Source organism: Lagopus muta, chromosome 22 (genome assembly GCF_023343835.1).
Source record: "Lagopus muta isolate bLagMut1 chromosome 22, bLagMut1 primary, whole genome shotgun sequence".
NCBI classification, from domain to species: Eukaryota; Metazoa; Chordata; class Aves; order Galliformes; family Phasianidae; genus Lagopus; species Lagopus muta.
This window is the reverse complement of record NC_064454.1, coordinates 1314143-1323792: the sequence shown is the minus strand read 5'-3', so window position 1 is coordinate 1323792 and position 9650 is coordinate 1314143. Positions and strand designations below refer to the sequence as shown.

The window sequence follows — 9650 nt, the reverse complement described above, 5'->3', positions numbered from 1 at the left end:
AAACCCACATTGCCATCAGTGTGGATGGATACCCAATGGTGCAAGGATGCTTTGAAATGCCAAACCTTGCACCATCTCACCAAGGCTATCGCAAGGCACCCGACCACAGCAACAGGAGACCACTGACATTGAGTCACCTTGTATTTTCAGGCAAAAAGCACCTAGCAGTAGGAGGCTACATCTCATAGGGTATAATTTAGCATAGCTTTATTGACCCAGAAACTCTACACCAACATAAATGAGCTGAAGCTGTGGTAGTGAGGCCTCATTCAACATGCATAAAAACATAATGGTCTGGAGTTTCATCCAAACAGAAGGATAAGTATCTTGTTTCAACATTTAACCAATCTCTGGAAGTGACCCAAGGGGAGACTGGGTGGGGGGGGGGGGGGGGGGGGGGGGGGAGGCTCTCCCCACGCAATCACCCTATTGCCTAAACAGAGAGCCAGGGTGTTCCCATCAAAGCTCTGCCCTGCAGAGTCAGTTAGACCAGTGCTTGGACCTGAAAGGCAGCACTGTCAGAGCTACAATGGGACAGGCAGCTGGCAACATAAGTGTTAACTTGCATCGGGGCCATACAGCACAGAGGGAACAGAAAGGAAGGGCGACTTGTGGCTTAGAAGGCTGAGAATCCACCAGCTGCACCTTCAGCTGTATGGGCAGCCACTGCTTTATGGCTTCAGCATGCTCTGTACACCAATTCCTCCCAAACAGAAATAGGAAACTAATGAGCAGAGTCAGAAGGTCTGCTGTTGGAGGCATCGACAAGAACATGCTGGGGGAGAAGAATGTTTTCTTGCAGAGCTAACGCTGAGGTTTCAGCATCCATTTCTGCCCAGATGCAAACAGAACGAGTAAAACCCACCAAAACAAAACACCTTGCTGCTACAGCATGTGAGCATCACAGCTAGAGCTGGAAGGAACAAGAGGAGGAAGGGAGACAGAGTGATGCAGGGAACACTGGTCAGAGCTCTCAGACTTCTGGCTGCTCTGCAGTGATGGGAAATGACTTTGCTTGTCATTGCAAAGGTTCTTTGTGTCCTCATGTTAGATAAATTCACACATACACTGTATTTATGCGGACTCTTTGAGATGAGAATCTGCATTTTATGCAAAGCACCTGAAGCAGTGCAGGAACCACTCAGCACCACTGTCAGCATGTGCTGGCAGTGCTCTGGGTGCTCTCCTCACCATGGACCTGGGTGCATAATTACAGCTTTAAAAGCGAAACATTTAAGAGAAAGAAGTCCATCAATAAAGGGCAGGCAACAGTTCCTGCAGCATTAACTCCTCATGACGGCTAAATCAGTGTCTTTAAGGATTCATGAACTGTTATAGATGAGCATGGAACACAGGACACTCATTTTGCTCCAAAGTTCTGTATGGAAAACTTGCTTTGCAAGGAATGTTCCTGCTTAAATGGCTTGATAAACTGGATTCTTTTGATGCTGTTTGCCCCTGCCTTCCTTAATCTCCCCTAATCATAATAATGATTTTTTTTTCAGTCTACAATGCATCTGACCTACTTCCACACTCCCTCTGTCCTGCTTCTCTTTTTCTGTCTCTGTTCTCAGTAAGTAACTGTGTTTCCCCTCAAGTAGAGAAGTAAGCATTGAAAACTTGCTCCAAAAAGATTGAGGCCTTCAGGTCTGACTCCCACCTCCCTGCCAGCAGCCCGCAGCATTCCAAAAGCTGCCCATCTGCATGGGATTTCTTAAAGCTTTGTATCGAGGAACTCAGACAGAGACCTCCACGCTACCAGCAATAGCATCCAATTTTTAATCACTCCCACAGAACAACAATAATAATTGGGAGACTTAAAAAAATCATCTTTGATTTGGGGACAGAAGAAAAATAAACAGTGGTGGGTGCCTCACTTCAGACTATTTATCCATCGTCCATCCAGAACTCCATCTGAAGCTGAAGCACAGCCCAGGGATTTGGGTTTGTGTGATGATGTGAGCTGATGTGGTTGGAAAAGACAGGAGGAGAGCTGAGAGCAAAGCAGTACAGAGGCCCTGACAAGGATTGAGACACTCGTCAGCAGCCCCAGTTCTCCTAGAGCGTGCCAGTGCTCGTTAACTAATTGCTTCAGACCTAATATCCCTGATTGGATGCCACATGGGAGAGATGGGAAGCTGGGCCTGTGCTCAGGGAACAACGTGTTTAGAGCCAAACAAGCAAAGACAAAAGTACAACAGGAACCAAAGGGTGTTGCATCTGATCCAAGAACACCAGGCAGTGAGATAAATGGTCTCTGAAGTAAACTGTGATCAATGGAGGCAAAGGGCTGTGGGAGAGCCAGGCAGCAAAGTTCCTTCCTGTGCAATAAACCGAGCAGCATCACAGGAGAGAAGAGCTCCGTTTGAAAGGGTATCAATGCTCACTCTGTGCCTTGTTTGTTTTTTGTCACTTCTTTGACAAAGCAACAAGATACCCTAATATTGGAGCACCCAGAAAGGTGCCTTCACCACAAAATATTGGGTTTATTCTATGGATGCCAAGGCAAAGCACAGTGAGGGTGTGCAACCACTGTTTATCTATGGCAAAGCAAGGGCTGAATGCATCCTGCAGCTCAGGGCACTGCTCTTATGCTGCTCACCTTCACAGCTTCCCTCCCCACCCCTCGCTGCCTGCAGGAAGCCCTGCTGACTTTCTGCCTGCTGGAAGGGCAGGGAATCAGCTCCTGCTGCTCCTCACACTCACATATGACGGATGTCATCCCTGGCATCAACACCACACAGATCTCCACCCAACAAGCAGTGCCTGTAGTCCTACCAGACATCCCATAGGGATGGAGCAGATCCTCCTTGCAGTGTGCGTTTGATGGATTAACTGCAGGTCTCATTTCCATTGGCTGTGTGGCAGTGAATTGTGCAGAACTCCCATACAAATGAGAACAGAAAAGCTCTTGGAACAAGCAGGCTTAAAAAAAAAAGAGAAAGAAAGAAAAAAGAAAAAAGCAGCTCTTGACTGGAGCCTCTGTGTCTAACAGCTAATTACGATGCTAAGTCATAGAATCTGATGATAAAAAAAATCAGCTATCCCCAGAAGACACACAATCTAATAAATGCTCCTGCAGATCTAGCTCCTAAATCTGCTGCCCGCTGAGATAATGAAGTATGATTCAGTCAGATCCAGACATCTTTTTAATTTCAGAGGCAAAAGTGCCCAGTGCTGCGAGGCAGTGCAGGGTGGGTTTAGCCCAGCTCCCAGCCCACAGCTGCAAGGTGAGGAAAGTATAGGGCTACAATGCAGGGAGGGGATCACCCCCTAGGATTTCTGCTTTAATTTCTGGTTTGGAATCAGAGCAGAGATGCACGTGCTGTATGTGCTCAGCCCACTCAGATACAACAGGTAGGTTCTGCTCTGAAGCTCTGCTCCTTGTTCGTTCTTCTTCTCCCAGCACAGCAGTGCTCACACATAACCCAATTCCCCAGCAGGTGCTTTATTTATTAATGCCACTGGAAATGAGAGCTGCACCTGCCTTGGGGCAGCGATACCTGGCCTCCCTCCTTAGTCCCTGTGCTGAGAACAAAGCTATTACATTACCTTCAAGCTACTATTGTATTACCTCCAAAAACGGCCGGCAACTCCAGTGATATAAAATTAGGCAACAAAACTCTCATCTATTAAATAAATTGGGATGTGCTTTCTGACCTACATATTAAATCAACTTGGATTTTCAGGGGACTGACAGCACTTGGCTCTGCTCCGAGGACAGCCTCCATAGCACAACTGAGCTCCAGAAGGGCCACAGCTGACAAGGATGCATTCCTCTCACATCTCCAGATGAAGGGAGATGTAATTCCCACCCACCCCCAGCCGGAGCAGGGAAAACAGACCTGCACCATCTGAACTGGCGTGCATAGGACACGGCTGGGGCTGTCCTTGGGAGGGATATTTCTTGTGCAGACAGAGGTTTACTCACCCCTGTAGCTGCTGTGCCCCAAAGAAACAAGGAGCCGGAAGGGAACACCACGCCTGCTCTGGGTGGAATGTGACACATCTCTCACGCACAGTTCTCATCACTTCCTTTTTGTCTGTTCTACCAACTGACACATGATTCAATCTGGCTTTTTTCCTCCATTGAGGACTTCTCCCTCTCCCATCCCAATCCTCTGAGGGCAGCTGACGCCAACAGCCAAAACTCCAATGTGCATCAGCGACAAACAGCTTCTGCTCCCAGGAGATGCCAGCACCAAGCCCTGGTGCCCATGGTGCTCAGGCTCATGGACGAGTATTAATCTAGTATTCAACTCCTGGTTGAGTACTAGATTAGTTAAACTATTGATAGTTGTGACTAAAGGATGTGCCCTAAAACAAAAAAACCTTCCAGAACTCTTTCTTCTATGAAATGCCCACAGCACAGCCAGCTTGCCATGTAGATTTACACTTGTAACACATTTGTAACTTCTGCAGAAGATCAGATAAATGGTTGATTGTGACTGGCAGAGTGTAACTGCATGCCCAGCCCTAGAAAATACATTTACAGCAGCAACACCTATGATGAAACGTTACCAAATATCTCATTTGCAAGAGGAGGTTTCTCCCGCTCCCATCACTTTGTATCTGGGACACCCAACCACCAGAAGATTTAAATGCCTGTTCTAATAATAACTGCAGAAAATTATGCATATTTATAGATGCTTTTATCCTCCAAATAAACTTGCAGCACTAATTCCTGTGCAGCACTGAGCAACAGGAACTTAGAGCAGCAACTGAATTTCCCTCTCTCAGAAGTCAGCACCAGCCAGAGCTGCCCCAGCTTTGGGACTGAGGTACGGAACCACAACTGCAGGCGGAAGCCTGTATGGGCAGCAGAGCTCTCAGTGGGAGCATTTGCTGCAAGCAGACACTGTGAGCTGTCAGAGAGCCAAGGAGAAGATGGAGCATGCTGAATTACTCCAGTTTAAGAAAGTAGTAAGTGGAAGTTTAACATGGCATGCACTGAAACATGGAGGTCTCACTGCCTGCCTGTTCCTGTGCCCTCCTGACTGCGCAGCCCATATTCCACATTCACACATGCTGCTGTTATGCTTTTGACTTGAGCATCCCAGAACACAAGTGTCTTGTGTTATGCTACTGCAAAAGTGCACGTTGGGAAAAAAAATGTCAGCAAGTTTCCACTGGCCTGAGGTGCTGCCCCAGGCAGGAGCCCAGTGCCACAGGTGGGGACCAGAGGGCATTTCCAGTGCCTGTGCTCACAGCCCTCTGCTTCCCCATCCCACTTGCTCCTTGCAGGATGCAGTTCAGCAGGTGTGACTGGAAGGACAGAACTCAGGGCTGCGTTTCTTGCAGGATCCCCATCCAGCTTGTGTGGTGAGACCTCTGGCCTAATGCAACCTGCTGTGTTCACACTGTGGGCAACGGAGAGACGCGAATAGAAACCGGCAGCTCTGGCCACATACAGTTAGTCATAAATACACGAGTGTTGCACAACCTAATTTGCACTGAATAAGACAGGGAGAAGTGTTAAGTGAGCAGCTTAGAAAACAAGCCAGGATCTGGTCTGTCCTGCACGTCTGGTGCCCATCACGCAGTGCATCAGATCCTCCTTCCCAGCTGAGGAACTGCTGAGCTAAGGCAGCACCCAGCTCTGCCACGGCTGCCCCAGGTTGGTCCCAAAACGTGTGGCAGCGCTGGATTCCAGGACCCTGCCAGCTTTCCCTGAGCAGCCTGCTCTTACCTTCAAGCACTTGATGCTGTGCTACAATGTTTTAAGTCTGTATCCTTCTCAGTTCTTTCCGCAGTGCCCATCTAACAGTTGCGAGATTTGTATCCAAAACAATGGCAAGTCTCTGCAAGCGTCAAGGAAGTGGGGAACAAGTGGCCTGAAGAAAGGAATTGTGCAAACAGGCCAAGGGCTGCAATGCAGCCCCACCTCCCCCTCAGCAGGCTGCACCAGCTGCAGTGTGCTTGCCCTGAGTTTGCTCTCTTGGAGAAGCATTCCTGTGCTGGACCCAGGCAGCCAGCTGCTGTCACAGCAGTTCCACGGCAGCAAAGCACCAGGAACACTTTGGAGACTGTGAAAGGGGGATGAAAGAGCAAGCAAAGGAACAATGTTACCTTATCTTAAGCACAGTATCACATTTCCATGCAAGGAGAAGTGAGCCCAACCAAGTGGGAGAATCCCATTCTGCAGGCTGTGCGCTCATCTGTGTGGATTTGACCACCAAAGGGACAGGCTGGAACAGAAAGTTATATTCTGCTCTATTTGAGTTTGTACCTACTTGACCTTTATTGCACAGTCCCTCCTCACACACACTAAGAATGTCTTGTAAACCCTAAGCGGCTCAGGGCCTTAAAAATCTATGCATTCAGTTACATTCCTAATATTTCTTACTGCTTTCTTTAACCACATGCACGGGTCTCCACAGAGGTGACAGCATAGTAATAATTCTATTGGAGTGGGAAAACGTTTGATTCCAAGAAAAAATATATAAAAGCCAAAGGATGTGAAGGCACAGAAGGAAAGATACACTATTATCACATGTGAGCATCTTCTCAAAGCATGGCCAGGCTGCTTATATGGAGCAAAGTAGAGCTTCAAGGCAACACAACAGCACTGCTTTGCAGCTTCTCTGGGCAGAGCTGGGGCAGCTTCCCACCAATGCTGCAGATAAACAGACCCACAAACACTGGCAGTTCTAAGTCAGGAAAAATCTCATTCTTCCCTTTCCTGGAGCTTTTCTTTGGTGGAAAAAAAAAATGTGACTAAGTGACAAATGCCGTGGCTCTGTGGAATCCTTGCTAGGGAGGAAAAAAACCGATCACACTTGTGATACTGAATTCTATCACTTTTGATACCACATCCCATTTTTTTTATCAGCTAAAAGGCCACGCTCCAGTCCAGCACCCTTTGGGTACAGCTTGGTGCTGCCCCTGGAAGCAATGGCTCACTGCTGGGTGAGGAGACTGGGTGGATGACCTTCAGACCGACAGGAGAAGGGCAGACGGACCCTCTGGGCTCCTGGCAGCAATCTCTGCGTGGCACGGGCTGGAGCAGCTCCCATCAGTCCTTTCCTGTTGGGGTGAGCTGCTCACACAGGCTCTGTGCTTCACTGCCCATTGCAGCTGGAGAGCTTCCTGGCATCGTGAAGAACCTCTGCAAGTTTCCACAGAACGACACGAGGAAGGACAGAGAGAACAAGAAGCAGAGAGAAAGTTTGGGAGGGGAAAGCATTCTCCCTTTGTTTTAATTCTTTAAAAGCGAAGATGTTCAGACAAAAAAAGGAAAAAAAAAAAAGGGCAGCAATGAGCTGCAAACCGCCCACCAGGAGCTTCTGGGGGGAGGCAGTTTGGGGCAGTGCAGCAGGGATCCTCAGCACGAAGCCAGGACCTTTCTCTGATCTGCAGTTTTCTCAAGCTGCATTCCCATGTGCAGCCCACCATTTGGTTTTAGTTAGGCAGACATAATGAAAAATGCTCTGCATGTGAAGAGCAACAAAGAAGCCCTACCAACATCACGCGGCGACAGCCAGTCAAAACAAGGGAGAGCCGAAACCACAAAAGAGATGATGGCATCTCCAGAAGAGGGGAAGGCTCTGCCACCCCGGGGTGCTCTGGGCATCTCTGAGCCGCTCACATCAGCCCTGCATGGATAGGGATCGCCCTGCACATTACTCAGACTGCAGCCTCCTATATATGGAGTAAACTGAGCTGCTTCCAGAGCCCCAAGGTTTTATCAGCAGTGCCATGTGGGTACAGTCCTGGCTCATCCTAATTAACTTGTCAGGTCTGACAGGATCAGAATTGTAGTCAGTAACACACAGCAGCACAATAAATCACATGCCTTTGCCTTGTCATCATCTTAATTTATACACTTTCTGTATCCTCTTTTATTAGCCCACACAGCTCCTCTCCCCACACCAGAGGATGCTGTCTGATACCTCTGCCATTGGCTGTCTCCTTAGAGAGGAAACCCAAACCCACCCATGTCCTCAACCACAGTTCTGCCTGTTGGCATCTGCTGCAGCACACGCTGCCATGAAGCAGTTCTCATGTCTCACAGCCATTGTTCTCTGAAATTAAAGCTCACAACTCAGAACTTCTGCATGCCTATTACAGAATCATAGAACCATAAGCTGGTTAGGTTGGAGGAGACCTTAAAGATCATCTACCCCTGCTGTGGGCTGGCAATCCTCTACCAGCTCAGGTGGCCCAGGGCCCCCTTTATGGCCTTCAGTCGTCATTTCATGTTGCCTTTGCAATGTCAGCATTGATGTCAGCAGGAGGTCAGCACGCACTGCAGCCCACGTGAGCCCAGGTGCATCATGCCAACGCAGCTCAGGGTTGTTCCCCACTGTGCCTCAGGGCCCACACTGCAGGCAGAGCAACTGCTTTGCAATGAAGGAATAAATGCACAGCAGCCATCAGATGTTTAACCTCTGCGGTCACCAAATGGCAGGGATAATTATCAGGAAGGATTTTCCACATCGTGTACAGCCAGCAAAATCAAGTCATGTGTTTCTGACAACGCTGAGGGTACAATAAAGCATCTATGAAACGCACTGCCATTATGAGCAATCGGGGTTAGTTCCCAAAGCACAGCTTGGAAGGGTGATGGCTCCATTCCTCCTGCTGCCACTGCAGGGACAGCCCGAAACAACCGCACTGCCCTTAGTGCCCTGCTCGACCCCCATGCGAGTGCCACCTCTTCCTCTCACAGCCTGGCCTCAAGCTTCAGGCTCAGGATCAAGATGAAGCACTCACCCTGCTCTCACTCCCCATGCAAAAGCCCAGCACCCTCACCAGCAGCCCTGATGCTCCCAGGCTTCTATGCAATTCAGTCACCCTGCTGCACTGAGACCACCCCTGCTGCAGCCCTCGTTCCCACTGGCTGCAGGCACTCTGAATACACTGCAGCCCCTTGCTCCAGGCATGCTCTGCAGCTCCCCTTGCACCCTGCATGCCCTGTACACCCCATGTAGATTCCTGAATTCTGCATGCCCTGCAGCTCCCTTTGCACTCTGCACACACTGCAGGCCTTCTGCAACCTGCATGCGCAAGAGACCCCTGTGCACTGCAGCCCCTTTGCACTCCACATGAACTGCATCCCCCTGCACTCACTGCAGCCCCCCTGCACGCATTGCATCCTCCCTGCAGCCTGCATCCCTCCTGCATGCACTGCAACCCCCTGCACTCATTGCACCCCCTCTGCACCCTTCCTGCACGCACTGCATCCCCCCTGCACCCTGCACGCCCCCGCACCGCCGCGCGTTCTCGCGCTCCACCGCCGCGCGCTCCCACCCCGCGGCCGCCATCACGCGCGCGACCCAGCCGCCCCCTCCCACCCTCCGCCGCCGCGCAGCGCCCGCCCTTCCCCGGCGGCGGGGCGGAGCCGGGCGGGCAGAAGCAACGCGCATGGGCCCCGGTTCGGCACGGAGCTTTTCTCTGCGCCGGGGAACGCGCGTGTGAGGGGGGTGTGTGCCGGTTGGATGCGGTTCCCCCTCCCGGAGCGTCCCCCGGCGGCTCGGCGCCCGTCGCCCCTTCACCTGTCCGGACGGCGACCATGGCGGCGGCACGCGGTTGGTAGGCGGCGCGGAGGGCCTCCGCTGCGGCGGGGCGAGGTGAGAGCGGGGCGGAACGGAACGGAACGCTGCGGGGAGGAGTGGGGGGTGCGGGGCTTTGTCAGAGCCGACGGCCGC

At 50.7% G+C, this 9650-nt stretch overlaps 1 protein-coding gene across 1 annotated transcript in view; it reads left to right on the top strand.

Moving 5' to 3' along the window:
• Positions 1-9464: 9464 nt before the first annotated feature.
• ARHGAP32 (Rho GTPase activating protein 32) overlaps positions 9465-9650 on the top strand; it is a 172941-nt gene continuing 172755 nt past the window's right edge. The window contains exon 1 of the mRNA XM_048968625.1: positions 9465-9572. The gene's annotated coding sequence lies outside the window, so the exon portion shown is untranslated. The remainder of the gene's footprint in view (positions 9573-9650) is intronic.